A 12,728-nucleotide genomic window follows, 5' to 3' on the forward strand; every position below is an offset into this window, starting at 1 on the left:
TGGCTAAAGCATATTTTCCTGGGGTTGTTGCCACCCTTTTAGTATTTTACTTGCTCCTTCATATACTCTTATCTGGACAAAATGACAAGGCAGAAAAATTCACAACAAAAAGAACAAGAAGCAGTACCAAAGGCTAGGGACCTAATCAATACAGACATTGGTAACATGTCTGATATAGAGTTCAGAATGACGATTCTCAAGGTTCTAACCGGGCTTGAGAAAGGCATGGAAGATATTAAAGCAACCCTCTCGGGAGATATAAAAGCCCTTTCTGGAGAAATAAAAGAACTAAAATCTAACCAAGTTGAAATAAAAAAAGCTATTAATGAGGTGCAATCAAAAATGGAGGCTCTCACTGCTGGGATAAATGAGGCAGAAGAAAGAATTAGCGATATAGAAGACCAAATGACAGAGAATAAAGAAGCTGAGCAAAAGAGGGACAAACAGCTACTGGACCACGAGGGGAGAATTCTAGAGATAAGTGACACCATAAGACGAAACAACATTATAATAATTGGGATTCCAGAAGAAGAGGAAACAGAGAGGGGAGCAGAAGGTATATTGGAGAGAATTATTGGAGAGAACATCCCCAATATGGCAAAGGGAACAAGCATCAAAATCCAGGAGGTTCAGAGAACCCCCCTCAAAATCAATAAGAATAGGTCCACACCCCGTCACCTGATAGTAAAATTTACAAGTCTTAGTGACAAAGAGAAGATCCTGAAAGCAGCCCGGGAAAAGAAGTCTGAAACGTACAATGGTAAAAATATTAGATTGGCAGCAGACTTATCCACAGAGACCTGGCAGGCCAGAAAGAGCTGGCATGATATATTCAGAGTACTAAACGAGAAAAACATGCAGCCAAGAATACTATATCCAGCTAGGCTATCATTGAAAATAGGAGGAGAGATTAAAAGCTTCCAGGACAAACAAAAACTGAAAGAATTTGCAAATACCAAACCAGCTCGACAGGAAATATTGAAAGGGGTCCTCTAAGCAAAGAGAGACCCTAAAAGTAGTAGATCAGAAAGAAACAGAGACAATATACAATAACAGTCACCTTACAGGCAATACAATGGCACTAAATTCGTATCTCTCAATACTTGCCCTGAATGTTAATGGGCTAAATGCCCCAATCAAAAGACACAGGGTATCAGAATGGATAAAAAAACAAAACCCATCTATATGTTGCCTACAAGAAACTCATCTTAAACCCGAAGACACCTCCAGGTTTAAAGTGAGGGGGTGGAAAAGAATTTACCATGCTAATGGACATCAGAAGAAAGCAGGACTGGCAATCCTTATATCAGATCAATTAGATTTTAAGCCAAAGACTAAAATAAGAGATGAGGAAGGACACTCTATCATACTCAAAGGAACTGTCCAACAAGAAGATCTAACAATTTTAAATATCTATGCCCCTAACGTGGGAGCAGCCAACTATATAAACCAATTAATAACAAAATCAAAGAAACACATCGACAAGAATACAATCATAGTAGGGGATTTTAACACTCCCCTCACTGAAATGGACAGATCATCCAAGCAAAAGATCAACAAGGAAATAAAGGCCTTAAATGACACACTGGACCAGATGGACATCACAGATATATTCAGAACTTTTCATCCCAAAGCAACAGAATACACATTCTTCTCTAGTGCACATGGAACATTCTCCAGAATAGATCACATTCTTGGTCCTAAATCAAGTCTCAACCGGTATCAAAAGATTGGGATCATTCCCTGCATATTTTCAGACCAAAATGCTCTGAAGCTAGAACTCAATCACAAGAGGAAATTTGGAAAGAACCCAAATACATGGAGACTAAACAGCATCCTTCTAAAGAATGAATGGGTCAACCAGGAAATTAAAGAAGAATTGAAAAAATTTATGGAAACAAATGATAATGAAAATACAACGGTTCAGAATCTGTGGGACACAACAAAGGTAGTCCTGAGAGGAAAATATATAGTGGTACAAGCCTTTCTCAAGAAACAAGAAAGGTCTCAGGTACACAACCTAACCCTACACCTAAAGGAGCTGGAGAAAGAATAAGAAAGAAACCCTAAACCCAGCAGGAGAAGAGAAGTCATAAGATCAGAGCAGAAATTAATGAAATAGAAACTAAAAAAACAATAGAACAAATCAACGAAACTAGGAGCTGGTTCTTTGAAAGAATTAATAAGATCAATAAACCCCTGGCCAGACTTATCAAAAAGAAAAGAGAAAGGACCCAAATAAATAAATCATGAATGAAAGAGGAGAGATCACAACGAACACCAAAGAAATACAGACAATTATAAGAACATACTATGAGCAACTCTACGCCAATAATTTTGACAATCTGGAAGAAATGGATGCATTCCTAGAGACATATAAACTATCACAACTGAACCAGGAAAAAATGGAAAGCCTGAACAGACCCATAACCAGTAAGGAGATTGAAACAGTCATCAAAAATCTCCAAACAAACAAAAGCCCAGGGCCAGATGGCTTCCCGGGGGAATTCTACCAAACATTTAAAGAAGAACTAATTCCTATTCTCCTGAAACTGTTCCAAAAAATAGAAATGGAAGGAAATTTTCCAAACTCATTTTATGAGGCCAGCATCACCTTGATCCCAAAACCAGACAAGGATCCCATCCAAAAAGAGAACTACAGACCAATATCCTTGATGAACACAGATGCAAAAATTCTCGCCAAAATACTAGCCAATAGGATTCAACAGTACATTAAAAGGATTATTCACCACGACCAAGTGGGATTTATTCCAGGGCTGCAAGGTTGGTTCAACATCCGCAAATCAATCAATGTGATACAACACATTAATAAAAGAAAGAACAAGAACCACATGATACTCTCCATAGATGCTGAAAAAGCATTTGACAAAGTACAGCATCCCTTCCTGATCAAAACTATTCAAAGTGTAGGGATAGACGGCACATACCTCAATATTATCAAAGCCATCTATGAAAAACCCACCGCAAATATCATTCTCAATGGAGAAAAACTGAAAGCTTTTCCGCTAAGGTCAGGAACACGGCAGGGATGTCCGTTATCACCACTGCTATTCAACATAGTACTAGAAGTCCTAGCCTCAGCAACCAGACAACAAAAGGAAATTAAAGGCATCCAAATGGGCAAAGAAGAAGTCAAACTATCACTCTTTGCAGATGATATGATACTCTATGTGGAAAACCCAAAAGACTCCACTCCAAAACTGCTAGAACTTGTACAGGAATTCAGTAAAGTGTCAGGATATAAAATCAATGCACAGAAATCAGTTGCATTTCTCTACACCAACAACAAGACAGAAGAAAGAGAAATTAAGGAGTCCATCCCATTTACAATTGCACCCAAAACTATAAGATACCTAGGAATAAACCTAACCAAAGAGACTAAGAATCTATACACAGAAAACTATAAAGTACTCATGAAAGAAATTGAGGAAGACACAAAGAAATGGAAAAAACAATCCTAAAATTCATATGGAACCAGAAAAGACCTCGAATAGCCAAAGGAATATTGAAAAAGAAAGCCAAAGTTGGTGGCATCACAATTCCGGACTTCAAGCTCTATTACAAAGCTGTCATCATCAAGACAGCATGGTACTGGCACAAAAACAGACACATAGATCAATGGAACAGAATAGAGAGCCCAGAAATAGACCATCAACTCTATGGTCAACTAATCTTCGACAAAGCAGGAAAGAATGTCCAATGGAAAAAAGACAGCCTCTTCAATAAATGGTGTTGGGAAAATTGGACAGCCACATGCAGAAAAATGAAATTGGATCATTTCCTTACACCACACACGAAAATAGACTCAACATGGATGAAGGATCTCAATGTGAGAAAGGAATCCATCAAAATCCTTGAGGAGAACACAGGCAGCAACCTCTTTGACCTCCGCCGCAGCAACATCGTCCTAGGAACATCACCAGAGGCAAGGGAAGCAAGGGCAAAAATGAACTAATTGGGATTTTATCAAGATCAAAAGCTTTTGCACAGCAAAGGAAACAGTTAACAAAACCAAAAGACAACTGACAGAATGGGAGAAGATATTTGCAAATGACATATCAGATAAAGGGCTAGTGTCCAAAATCTATAAAGAACTTAGCAAACTCAACACCCAAAGAACAAATAATCCAATCAAGAAATGGGCAGAGGACATGAACAGACATTTCTGCAAAGAAGACATCCAGATGGCCAACAGACACATGAAAAAGTGCTCCATATCACTCGGCATCAGGGAAATACAAATCAAAACCACCATGAGATATCACCTCACACCAGTCAGAATGGCTAAAATTAACAAGTCAGGAAATGACAGATGCTGGCGAGGATGCGGAGAAAGGGGAACCCTCCTACACTGTTGGTGGGAATGCAAGCTGGTGCAACCACTCTGGAAAACAGCATGGAGGTTCCTCAAAATGTTGAAAATAGAACTACCCTATGACCCAGCAATTGCACTGCTGGGTATTTACCCTAAAGATACAAACGTAGTGATCCAAAGGGGCACGTGCACCCGAATGTTTATAGCAGCAATGTCTACAATAGCCAAACTATGGAAAGAACCTAGATGTCCATCAACAGACGAATGGATAAAGAAGATGTGGTATATATACACAATGGAATACTATGCAGCCATCAAAAGAAATGAAATCTTGCCATTTGCGACGACGTGGATGGAACTAGAGGGTATCATGCTTAGCGAAATAAGTCAGTCGGAGAAAGACAACTATCATATGATCTCCCTGATATGAGGGAGAGGAGATGCAACATGGGGGGTTAAGGGGGTAGGAGAAGAGTAAATGAAACAAGATGGGATTGGGAGGGAGACAAACCATAAGTGACTCTTAATCTCTCAAAGCAAACTGAGGGATGATGGGGGGAGGGGGGTTGGGAGGGGGGGTGGGGTTATGGATATTGGGGAGGGTATGTGCTATGGTGAGTGCTGTGAAGTGTGTAAACCTGGCAATTCGCAGACCTGTACCCCTGGGGATAAAAATATATGTTTATTAAAAAAAAATAAGTGTATATACCTGTAGAAAAATTTCTGATCCATCTTAAGAATTCAGATATGTTACTGGGGTGATGCAGCATAGCACATTAAAAAGAATATTCTGTGTGAGAGAGATAAGAAGATAATATATGAAAAGTGCCTTGCAGATAGTATGCCTTAGGTGGCATCTATTATTATTACCAGCTCTTTTATTTTTTTTTTAATTTTATTTATTTGACAGACAGAGATCACAAGTAGGCAGAGAGGCAGGCAGAGAGAGAGGAAGGAAGCAGGCTCCCCGCTGAGCAGAGAGCCCGATGTGGGGCTCAATCCCAGAATCCTTAGATCATGACCTGAGCCGAAGGCAGAGGCTTAACCCACTGAGCCACCCAGGTGCCCCACTAGCTCTTTTTTTTTATAAACATTTTTATCCTTCTGTACCATTTAGCTATAGCTGAGTAACAAACCACCCCAAAACTTAGTGGCTTAAACCAGCAATAATCTGTTATTTCTCCTGTGTCTCTGAGCCAGCTGTACAGTTTTGTTGACCTAGGTTTGGCTCAGCTGATCTGAGCTGGGCTTGTTCATGCTCCCGCGTGTGGCTGATAGGTTAACCGGAGGCCTAGTGCCCCAGAATGGCCCAATCTATGCAGCTCGACCCCGCTCCCATGGGCTGTCATCCTCCAGGAGCTTAGCCCAGGTTTGTTCTTATGGCAAAAACAAGGGTTCAAAAGAATCCAATGGGGATTTGCAAGTCCTTTCAAGGCCTCAACTCAGACCTGGCGTGCTATCACCTCCACCGTATGCTTTAGACTTAAGAAGTCATAAGGCCTAGATTTAAGAGGTGTGGAAAGAGGTCTCACATTTGGGTGGAAAGAATTGCCAAGTTTAAGTGCAAATAGCATGAATACAGGGAGGGGTGGAAAATGGGGTCATGTTTGCAATCAATCTACCAATGCATCTGTAACATCAGGCAACAAAAACTAAAATAAAGCTTGTGAAACTTCTATATGCTATTTTACACAGAATTTATGACTTATTTATTTATTCATTCGTTTTTATTTTCACCAAGTGTCAAGCTACCTCTAGCCTGAGTGCTGTAACTAGAAGTCAAAGCAGTTTTTCAATTAGCAATAATCGCGCCTCAGATAAACCTCATTGGCTACGATATTGCCACTGCACAAAGCTCAAAGCAGTTTTTCAGTTCAAGTACATAAAATTCTCTTTTTTAAGTATGGTCCCCGTTTTTAAGGAAAAAGGATGTTTCTGCAAACACATCACTATAATTGAGCCTCCATATATAATTTACTACACACTTTTTTTTCCCCCAAAGTTTTTCTGAGTGTTTCATTGTTGGGTTTTTGGGTAGTTGTTAGATATGCTGTGGCTACTGGTGGCCTGAATGTTTCTGACAATCCAAAAACATGTAGATTGGAGATGACATTTTAAAAGTTGAACAGGAAGTTCAAAGTAAGGCATGGTGTGCTATTTTTTAAAAATCCATTGTTTTCTCCTTTTTTTTTTTTTAAGATTTTATTTATTTATTTGACAGAGAGAGAGAGACCGCAAGAAAGGGAGCACAAGCAAGGGAAGTTAGAGAGGAGAAGCAGGTTTCCTGCTGAGCAGGAAGCGTGATGTGGGGCTCCATCCCAGGGTCCTGGGATCATGACCCCAGCCAAAGGCAGACGCTTAATTGACTGAGCCACCCAGGTGCCCCTGGAATGGTCTGTTATATGTAAATGTGCATGTTATCTTTTATATAATTGTTTATATTCTATTCATCTTGTCTTTTAAGTTGATGCCCAAAAATTCCCAGTGTCTAGACCCACGAAAGGACATAAGACCAAAGAGCAGTGGATCTCCTACTGTTCACTTTATCAGGCAAAGAATCTGAGTCAAAGACTTCAGAATTCTGTAAGACCAACTGAAGTAAATTCATTTTATTTGGCTTCAAATTACTGAGGTTAAGGCCACTACATATAGCTGGTACACAGTGACCTTTCAGTGAAGTCTTTCAATACATTTGACTCTTGGCTATTACAATGTCAGTGAAGGAGTGAAAAATTCATATCTTGAACCTGTGCTCTTCTCAGTAAGAATGAATTTCAAGTATGTTAGTGTTTTTGGATGTCTGAACTGACAGGGTTTTGTCACCCTGAGCCAGCCAGGAAGCATATTCTCAGCCCTGGAAGTCCCACAGAAGAACCTTCTAATATGTTTCCACAAAGTGACAGCTTGGGAAAGAGGCCCACGTGTTTCAGCAACATCCAAGACACTGATTTCAGAGGCCTCGAACAAGAAATGTATCTCTTATTAATTGAATATATTTATGAATATATATATATATATACACACACACACATATATGTATATGTGTGTATATATATATATACACACACATATGGAATAAATGCATTTGTGAGGCCAAATCCATACATATGCTATATATTTTTTAAAGATTTTATTTATTTATTTGACAGGGAGAGAGAGAGATCACAAGCAGACAGAGGGGCAGGCAAAGAGAAAGGTGGAAGCAGGCTCCTTTCTGAGCAGAGAACCCTGATTCAGGGCTCGATCCCAGGACCCTGGGATCATGACCTGAGTGGAAGGCAGAGACATAACCCACTGAGCCACCCAGGTGCCTCTATACATACACTATGTTATGAATGAAATAATTCCTGTCAAATTATGCAGAGATATTTTTTCAAGATTTATTTACTTGAGGGGCACCTGGGTGGCTCAGTCATTAAGCATCTCCCTTCGGCTCAGGTCATGATTCCAGTGTCCTGGGATCAAGCCCCATATTGGGCTCCCTGCTTAGAGGGAAGCCTGCTTTTCCCTCTCCAGCTCCTCCTACTTGTGTTCCTTTTCTCACTATCTCTCTCTGTCACAAATAAATAAAATCCTCAAAAATAAATTTTTTTATTTATTTGAGAGAGAGTGAGCACGGGGGAGATGACAGAGGAAGAGGGAGCGAATCTCAAGCAGACTTCCCGCTGAGCACGGAGCCCAACTTGGGTCTCAATACCATGACTCTCAGCTCGTGACCTGAGCTGAAATCAAAAGTCAGCTGCTTAAATGACTGAGCCACCCACGTTCCCCTATTCAGAGACATTTTTTGGGATTTAAAAAGGGTGAAACTTCTGCCCAAAGATTAGTAAAGTACAACAATATATGACCTATATAAGAAGTCCATAAACTTCTGTGAATTAGGTAAGAACTGTTTATTTTGTCCCATTTATTGACAAGATGATGATTTGTGACCCCAGTTCTCACACTGTCAGCAACTTCGATGGAAAAAGAAGAGGTTTATTACAGGATTGCTCAGAGTATTATTCTATTACAATGTACACAGACACAGAATAGTTCTAAATTACAATGGTGAGTGAAGCTTTTTTCTTCACAAAAGTCGTAAGGAACAAAGGCTGCCAAACGTTTAAGGTGCCACATCACACACAAAATGTCTAGAGTTTCAGCCAGGCAAAATTTCACTTGGCAAAGATACTTGATACCTTTTGAAGACCTTTGAATATTCCCAAAGAAATGCACAAGAAAATTGGAATTCTTCCTTCATGGCATTAGTGTGCATATAGCAGATGAAAATCAGAAGCTGGCTTCCCTTAGAGACAAGAGCAATCTTTTTCAATTGTTGCCAACTATTCCAAGACCTTCTTTTAAGTTATAAAAGAAATGTCAATAATTCTGAAGTTGATGACACTGATTGACCAAGGCACCACTTCCTATTTTTCTTCATACAAATCATCCTTTACTTCATTAAATTCTTTCAGATTGTGGCTTCCTTCGTTAAGGGAGGCTCTGAGCAGCATTCAAAACAAAGCCTTAATATTGCAACAAATCAGAATTTTTTTTTTCAAATGTCAAGCATTTCAAATAGAAAATTCTTCTCATAGAGAAAATAGTGTCCAAGTCTATGTATTTTCAAGGTGGGAAGACATGTCCTATGCAAGCAGGCTCATTGGCTGCTGCTTTCCATTGTCAAGAACCTTATATGTGAAGAGCGTCCTCAACAGTGCTTTCAGGTGATAGAATATGTGAGTCTCCTTCATATTTCCCTTTTTAACACTTTCTAATTGAGTTGATCAAATACAAACAAGAACAGATGTCTGCAAATACAATGTTAGGATGCATTTTATTTAATTCCTATGAAAAATATTTATTATACACAGTATAACATCATAACATGATGATTACAAGTATCCAAATTATAGAGCTGCTTTCTTTGCACACTAAGACTGTTTGGGTAAAAAGTTGCTTCCACAGCATGATTTGATATAAAAATAATTTCTTTCAAAAAATAATTTTCACTGAATCAAGAAAAATTTCAAAAGAAAAAAATATGTACTATTCTTGAACATGGCTCTAATTAAGAACCTCTGGCCAAAGACAGGCCTTCTATTCTTTATCTGATATTTTCAATTTTTTTGAAGCAAAAAGGGATTAAATCCTCATTTTAACTAACTCCTCCCTTTGTATTCAGGGACATGAAACAACCCTTTATAAACTATGGGGAAAGAATAATCATTTTATTTTAACCTGGCTTACATCCATACACAGGAAACTCTTCACTCTTTTATTAACTAAAACACATTATTAGCTGGATCTTCCCAGAACAGGGCTGTGTACTAATAATTGATAATCCTAATAATGACTCTGTGACTCATAAAATTTATAAATGGCCAGTGAATCATCAAAAATATCGAATTGGGGGCACCTGGGTGGCTCAGTGGGTTAAAGCCTCTACTTTCGGCTCAGGTCATGATCCCAGGGTCCTGGGATCGAGCCCCACATCGGGCTCTCTGCTCGGTGGGGAGCCTGCTTCCTCCTCTCTCTGCCTGTGTCTCTGCCTATTTGTGATCTCTGTCTGTTAAATAAATAAATAAAATCTTTAAAAAAATCGAATTGTGCAAAATGTGTTTTTGGCTTGGAAACCCCCATGATTTCGGATGCTTCTGTCTCTCCCTACCTACTGATGTCTCAACCAGCCAGTGTTGCCTAACCCTTTCTTCTCCAATGACTAATTCTGGGGGAAAGCACCTAGTAAGTACTGACTTCTCTATTGATACCTGCAGGTAAGTGTTCTGCAAACATATTGACCAGGATGCCCAATATGGAATACATTTTATTTATCTAACCAAAACACACATGTGAATATGTATATAATTTAATTACACTAGCCATAAAACAATTGCTACCATTGGTAAGTGAAAGCACTATAATATTTTCTATTAAATGCTCTTCTGTTACATTATATTAATCCCAATATTAACCTACTAAATTAATTTCACCAACCAAGCACGGGTTGCAAACCATAGTTCTGATGATACCAGCCTAGCCCCAAAAGAGTGTGTTTTTATTCCTCCCTGAAAAAGTAATGGATTTACCTTATTCAAATGTATCTCTAGAGTTTCTTCTTTGAAAATGATGAGTCTTTATTCTAGTTTCTTGAAAACTCACAATTCTTAGTTAACAGGAACATTCTCCTATTCAGAACACATGACTCTTTAGATAATCAACCTTAATGTAATAATTACTATCATTTCTAGGAGCTTGGTATATTTATTTCTAACATTCACAAGCCTGACATGTGGAACACATGATTCCCATTTTATATGTGAGGAAAGTAAGGCTCAAACGGGTGAAGTGTCTTGCTGGATCCCATTGCCAGTAAGTGACAGTGACAGTTTTTGATCTCAGGTTCCTCTTGCCCCGTTGCCTAAAGGTGCACATTTGCTTTCACTGTCCTGCCTCTGACATTACCAGGTAAAATGGGCAACTGCCATCTGCATGGGCATTCACAAAAATCCATCTCCAAACCACAGGTTAAAGGATTATGATGATGTCTTGCGTGTTTCTCTCTTCACTTGCTCAAGACACTTTTATTGAAAATTCCATTAAACACTCTGACGGTACACAGGTGAAGAATGCAAAGACTCTTCCACCAAAAAGTTAAAATCTTTCAGTTAAGTCCTGTGATGAAAGGACCAGGCAAATGACCTTGAAATGCAGAGAAAAATTGACCAGTGGATCAATTATAATTGTGTTTTTTTTTTCCCATAACCTATAGTGGAAGGAGGGATACTTGGTCTTATCCATGAAGGATACAAAGGATTTCAAAGAGTGAAAAAGAAGAGCAAAGGTTATGTTAGCCTTATGGAAAGAGCTTGAGACAAATTGGGAAGTAGGGGAGTACATTCAATGTTTGGGGCTCGAAGAGTTTAAACTCTTTCTTTCTCTCTCTCTCTCTCTCTCTCTCTCTCACACACACACACACACACACATGGTTTCTTAAATATATATATATATTTTTTCTTATTTTATAAAGTTCCCTTAAAAAGTAGATTTTGACTTTACATCTATCAGTTGTGTACCCACCTACTTTCCCTTATCCTGGAGAAACTGTATGAAAGGCATGATCATAGGTTAAAGTACTCTCAACCACTGCATATAAGAAAAGTCAAACACACACAACAAGGTAGAGCTGGGAGCAAAGAAAGTTGTCATCAGAGGACCAACAGTTTGTTGACTAGTACAATGCTGGCCTCCTCCCTTTAGCCATGCTCAGATCTACTGTGATCTAAAACCCTGACTTGATCATTGAAATTGAGCAGAATCATGAGTAGATAAAGAAAAACAATAAAGCATGCAAGAAGGAATAAGTAACTAAGACTACAGCAAAGCAGAACACAAACACAGATAACTCATGGTGAAATAAATCTGATAACAGGCAGATAACAATATTTAAAAGAAATAAATAGAAGAGAAAATGTTTCAATTATAGCCTTTATAAGATTTTCTACATATAAAAAACTGTAAAAGTTGGATAACAAAATTAAATAGATGCAGCGTAGTATTGGCAGACAAATAGATACATAAATCAATGGAAGAGGATACAGAAATGGGCCCTCACAAATACGTTCAACTAATTTTTGAAAAAAGTATGAAAGCAATTCAGTGGAGGGACAGTAGCTCTCTCAACAAGTGGTCTGGTGCAATTAGACATCCATGGGTTTTTTTTTTTAATTTAAATGACCATATGTAAAAATGAATTAAAATGTCATGGACTTAAATATAAAACATAAAACTACAAAACTCATTAAAAAAATAGAATAAAACTTTCAGGATCTATGTTTAGGTAAATGATTCTTAGATTTGACACCAATATCACAATCATTAAAAAACTGATGAATTGACTGTCATCAAAATTAAAACTTTTGCTATATGAAAGATCCTGTTAAGAGGATGAAAAGGCAAACTGAAAGAAGTGAAAGTGAAAGAAAAAATTTGCAAACTATATATCTGGCAAAAGATTAGTAGAATGTATAAAGAATATACAAAGAACTAGAATACACAGAACAAGAATATGTATGGAACTCTGAAAACGCAATAGTAAAAAAATCATGCAACGCAATGAGAAAATTGACAAAAATCATGAAGAGACATTTCACTGAAAAAGATCTACATTTGGCAAATAAGCATATGAAGAGTTGCTCAACATCATTAGTGACTACAGAAATGCAAATTTAAACCATAGTGAGCTGTCCCTCCATACCCATCAGAAAAGGCTAAAATAAAAAATAGTGATGACACCACATGCAGGGAAAGAGACAGGAAAACTGGATCACTCACGCATTGCTTATTGGAAGCAAAATGATACAATCACTTGGGAAACTTATTTTTTTTTTTATATATAAAACAAAACATA

At 38.2% G+C, this 12,728-nt stretch overlaps 1 non-coding gene across 1 annotated transcript; it reads right to left on the reverse strand.

Moving 5' to 3' along the window:
* Positions 1-6,054: 6,054 nt before the first annotated feature.
* On the reverse strand, positions 6,055-6,193 carry LOC125084217 (U4 spliceosomal RNA). The gene has a single exon (XR_007122549.1). It is a non-coding gene; the product is annotated as a U4 spliceosomal RNA (small nuclear RNA).
* Between the last annotated feature and the right edge of the window lie 6,535 nt (positions 6,194-12,728).

The sequence above is a fragment of the Lutra lutra genome, chromosome 13 (genome assembly GCF_902655055.1).
Source record: "Lutra lutra chromosome 13, mLutLut1.2, whole genome shotgun sequence".
Classification (NCBI taxonomy): Eukaryota; Metazoa; Chordata; class Mammalia; order Carnivora; family Mustelidae; genus Lutra; species Lutra lutra.